This window comes from Octodon degus, unplaced genomic scaffold (assembly GCF_000260255.1).
Source record: "Octodon degus isolate 3935 unplaced genomic scaffold, OctDeg1.0 scaffold00012, whole genome shotgun sequence".
Lineage (NCBI taxonomy): Eukaryota > Metazoa > Chordata > Mammalia > Rodentia > Octodontidae > Octodon > Octodon degus.
This window is the reverse complement of record NW_004524588.1, coordinates 24,048,613-24,054,612: the sequence shown is the minus strand read 5'-3', so window position 1 is coordinate 24,054,612 and position 6,000 is coordinate 24,048,613.

Sequence of the window (6,000 nt, the reverse complement as noted above, 5' to 3'; positions counted from 1 at the left end):
GGTTCCGCAAAAAAAAAAAAAAAAAAAAAAAAAAAAAAAAAAAAAAAACAGTGACTAATTGAGAGCATTTCAGATGTTGGTACTGCCTGGAAATTGGACATTTTTATATGTCATTGATATAACTCTAGGTTGCTTTAATTTCCTGAGAAGTTATTTGGGATAATGGATTAAGGGAGCAGGTATCATGTTAAGGCTATGATAGAATTAGCTGTATTATTTGCACAAAAAGTCCATTTTTAAGAATTTCAGACATTGCAGACAGATTATTATTTGCCAGGATGTCATTAGAATATTACTAAAATGAAAGTACATATTAACAATCAGGCAGCACAATGCATATGCATGCGGGTTCTACAGTGTAGAATAAAACTCAACATAATTAGAATGACATTTATAATGACATAAAAAGTTATGACATATATTAAGTAACTAATATTCAAAATTGTAATTATAACTGTTAAGGTATACATCAAAAAGGCAATAAGTAAAACAAAGCAATCTGACAATTACATAACCAGTTATTTTTATCATCTATACATCTCCCTTTCTTTCTACATGTATTGCACTTACATATAGAACATTATAAACAGTACAAATCTCTAATTTCTAAGTGTAGAAACTTGTTATATGTCACATATATTTCTTATATGTTAATTTATTCATACTTTCACTCACTTGTGTAACAAATCTTGATTACTCCTCAGTAAGTGATACTGACAGGCAATATCATCTCTCCATTGTATTTGGGAAAACAGGAAAAGAGGAATCATGTGAAGAAATACAAAATGTAAATAGCATCAGACAGAATATAGATAATTGATCATTGTAATGCATGGTATGCATAAAAAGGTAATAAACGGATGTGATAGTAACTTGAAGGGAAGACTGACAGTTGATGATTGATAATTAAAGTAGGGCAACCATGCAGAAGCCTAGGGAAGGGAATTTCAGGGAAAGAAGACAAGTTGCTGAAAGTGAGTGTTAGGTTAGCATATGCTCCAAAACAAGAGGAAAGCCGGGGTGAGTAAGATGCAGCTTTGAAGAGAAGACTTGGAAGGCTCAGTGGGGAATAGGAGTGTGGTAGTAAGCATTTTAATAGCTGTCTTGAGATTTTACATAATCATAACCCTACACACGCGCGCGCACACACACACACACACACACACACACACACAATTTCCCTACTAATTTTCAATGAATGCAATTTTATTTCATGATAACAATACAGTTTTTCTAAAAAAAATTCAGAAGTTTCTAGCAACCATTTTACCAGTTATATATCACATGATTGTATAAAAATAAATACAAAGATCATTGCCCTAAATGTTCTAATATCTTATTGGCCATTTTACTAGTTTTTCTACAGAAGCATTAGTTCTTAGCAAATACATTTGTATTTTTATGTCTAATATGCAGTTCTATCTGAACATACTTGTTTAATGCCTGAGTGCTGCTGTGTTTTGCAGTGGACTGGTGAGACCTGCCCATAGTATGAATAGTGTTACAGAAACATCTCATGGGTTGAGTTCGTGATGCAGCCTTGGCCTTGTTCTGAATCTGTCTTTTTCCTTGGATTCCAAAGCCTTGCGTCAGTCATAATCTGGTTTTGTTCCAGTATAGCCATTTGTCAAACTCCCATTTTCTGTGACGCACCCACCACTTGCCTCCTCTCTAAGCTTTCTCACCTGCCGTCTTGTGTGTGTGCCTTCCCCCAGGTCTGTCCATCAGAACTCTCCCATCGCTGCTCACTGAGGGCAGATATACTCGGCCAGTTTTATTTCCAGCTTCACTCAAAGAACAGAGATAGCTGGAGTGTCCTTTGCTTGAGACCATGCCTCCTTCCCATGGAAGCCCTCTGCTCTGCTCTCGACCTAATATCCAAAACCTGCTTTTTCACACCTTGACTTGGTGATTTTTTTAGTAGAGCCACCTCTTTGAGTTCTAGCACTCAAATCCCAGCGACCACTTGGCCTTTGATGTGCCTCTGCAGCTCTTCTGCACAGCTCGCCTGCCTTACTGCTGCCTTCCCCCTGGTCCCCTTCATGTTAAATGTAGATTTTATTATAACTAAGTTCAATTTCCATGTGGAGAATAGCATGTATTTTTAATTTTTAATGAATTCTTGTTGCTAATGGAAAAATATTCAAAGTTTTGTCACATAAACTGTGTGTGTGTATATATATATATATATATATATATATATATAGAGAGAGAGAGAGAGAGAGAGAGAGAGAGACTGAGGCTGAGTATGGGCAGTTTAAGATGATGTTTGTCAATTATAAGAATTATTATGCTATCCAATTAAAATATAGGTACCTTCTTTGCCATACATTGACAACATTTCATTTTATTAGCATATATGGGGATTACTTCCAGTTTGGCTGTGCTTTTTTATTTAAACTTTATAGATACTGAATACTTATAGAATAATCATTAAACGTCACAACTGAGAATTCAACCATTTAATTTTTTAAATATATTTGGTACAGGTTCTCACTACACAGATTGGACTCTAGTGATCCTCCTGTTTTCAGCCTACCAAGTGCTGGGATTAAAGGTGCATGCTGCCACGCCCAGTCTCAATCTGCATCTCAGTGTGTCCCAAAGGCTGGGTTAGCAAGGCTTTGCCTGCACAGGCCCTTTAATCTGCGGGGCTATCTGGCCAGCCCTCAACCATTTAAATTTGAGCAACAAAATGTATGCTCATTTTATACAAAGTACCTCCTGAAGAAGAGCTGAACTGTATCCCTACAAATATAAGAAAACAGAATTATTCATTACCATTAGAACTCTTTATCCTGTGAAGTTTGTACTGGTACATGTACCTAATAATTTTTTCTTGATTGTGTCATCTCTCATTAACACTCATTGTACAAGGCAGTTTTCCTAACACTCAGGGTATGAAAATATGTTGGGAATGTTTTAAATTAAGGTACAGTAAACATATTAACCTATGAAGACCTAAATAGAAATATAACAGGTTATCATATTTTATGAATTTAATTTCAGTTTGGGAGTATAATGAAGTTTTTTTAATTAATAAAAACCTGAGTATTTTTTTCTTGTAAGGGGTCATATTATGTTATTGTTTAGTTTCTATGCATCCTTTTCACAGATAATTTCTCTTAAAATACCTCAAAGCTTGTGCAATCATGAAAATACTATTTTTTTTGGTGATTATTCCCCCTTCTCCTGCACTCAAAAATTCGTATAATTAAACTTCAGTTTGCTATAAAAGGAAATTATGTGAGCAGAATTAAATTTTGTTGTTGTTTTCTTACCCTCTTTTGTAATGCCAGGAAACTCAGGCTAAGAATATACTCTGGATATTAGAAATGTAATGATAAAGGTTTTTCTCTATCTAAAATCTAAAACTTGCATTTAGATTATTGCCTTAATTAGAAATATTTCTTAATATAATTCATTAGAGTTAAAAATATTTCATACTTGTACTGAAAGAAATTTCATACTGACTTCTTTGAAATGTAAGTTATTTGTATAAAAGATTTTAATTTTACATTGTATATCATATAACTGCCTCCTTTCACTTTTTATTATCACAATATGTCTTGGTGAAATATTTTAATCGATACATATACTCATACCACAACTCAACATGATAGGTGTTAGATGTTTCTATTTATTATTAGCATTTTTTACTTTAACAGCTTTAGCATTTTTCCATTGTATATTCCATTCCAGGAATAAATCTTTCTAAACCCATCAAGAAGATGGATGAAATGTTAAGCAGAGGTAAAACACTAAAAATTCCTATCTGGCAGCTTTGATGTACAAGCGCTTGCTTGTTCTGTTAAGTAGAAATGAGCATTTTGTAAAAAACTCTGTATATAAGTCATGTACTTTTTTAAATTTGATGTAAACCTTCAAACACCCGTAGTTTTTAGACCACAGCAGTTTTACTCTCTTACTTTCAAACAATGTTAAAATGCATGATAGCATGTTTTTGACATTTAAAGTAATGGTAGCATTAGCTATTGAATATTTCAAGTCAATGATTGGTTATTACATATAAAACTTGTGTAATAAAATTTTCAAGTTTGCTCGAAGGGATGATATCTCTTTTACTATTTCATTATCTTGATTAAAAACTTCCCCCAAAATAGATAACATAAAAAATGAATATGATAACATAAATCTTCATTTTCTCTAGAAAAATAAATTTCTTTAGCTTTGAAGATACTGATATAATAAAAGTAGTCCTCACAGAACAAATGAAGCTAGCCATCATTCAGATACTTTAGAAAATTCTCTGTATTGTTTTTCTCTGATATGAGCAAAAATAAATATAATAGTAAAGAAGGCAGCAAATAAAACTACAGCTACATCACTTTTGCAGAGTAAGTAACAAACTTAAGATGTGAACAGAAGGCAAGTCTATGGAAGTATAGAGTGAAGATCCTTCATTCTGATAAAAGCAAATAAGGAAAGATTGCCTGGGATGTGGGGGTGTCAAATAAAAGCCAGTATCTGAAAGGAAAAAAACTTTTTTATTTGTATATGTTTGCAATGCTTCGTAATTACACTCCCAAGTGGGAGTTGGTACACATGCATAGCATAGTTATACATTCTCTTGTTGTTCCTGTCCCCCCCCCCTTCCATCTCTTCATCCCCTTCCCTTTGCAAGAGATCTAGCTCCTTTGTTGTTTTTTGTTGTTGCTTTTTGCTCTTCAATTATATTTTTGGATTCTCATATAAGAGAAAGTATGAGATATTTAAGCTCTGTATGATTTGCTTCATGTAATGTTAGACTTTCAAGATGCTTTCATTTTACTAAAATTGGTAAGATATTTTTAGGTGCATATTTTATTTTTCGAACTTCATTTGGCAGAGATCCAGGCCATAATTTGTCATTAGCTACAGTACATCTAAAAAAAAAATCTACATAGTGCAGTGTGGTTATATTAAGATTTCTTCAATTGAACAATATTGTGTATTTCCAGTTTCAATACAACTCTTATATTTTTATTTTAATTATCTTATTAAATAGTTTCACTCTTTTTAGAGTTAAGTATCTTGAAGAAGATGATATCCTGGGTGTAACAAATACACAATCATACACAATAAATTTCATGTAAAAATTTTTGTTAATTCCATTTCCTAGGAACTAGTGATTTATTATAAAATATGTGAAGATAGCCAACTATATTGTTTGAATTGATAAAAATATTATTATTTATAGCTTGAAAAATATGTGCTAAATATAAAAGCCTTGGTTAGCTGTAAAAATTGTAAGATTGTTAATATACTATTTTATTTATTGTGAACATTAAAAATCTCCAAATTAATTTACATCTTAATACTGCTCATATTATCCATACTTCTATGTATTTTTAAGATTTTTGTTATATATATATATATATATATATTTCTAAAATTGCTCTCTGTGTAAATGGAACTACATAACTAAGTAATAAAGTGGTATAATTATGAAACAACAGTGACTTGAATAAAATGCATAAAAATTTGAGAATTTCATAGGAATAACAGAGTTTCACAGGTTTTTTAGCAAGTTTTATTTTTAGTGTAATCAAATTTTGTGAGATGACTTCAAAGCAAAAATTGTTAAAAAGCATTAAGACAATGAAAGAGAACTATAAAGCTTTACTTCAGATGCTATGAGTTCTGAAAGTTCTTTTTTTATTTCAGAAAAGAATTGCGCTCTGATTTCCTTTATATCTTTCTGCTGTTGCTTATTTACTATCGATGCTATTAATTCATGCATTTGAGCCGAGCTAGTGTCCTCTGCACTTGTTCTGGGTGGGCACTGGGTTTCTTCCATATGTTTCTGCATTTGATTCTTTACTGCAGATGTTATTAATTCAGGGATTTCTTTTTTTATTTCCAATCTGAGGTCCTCTATATCTTTCTGCAGCTGTTTCTTTATTTCAGAAGCTGTTGATTCATTGCTTTCAGCTGTGTGATTTCCAATTTGTTCTGTGTTAGTGTCCTCTTCACTTGTTATGGGTGAGGTTGGGTTCT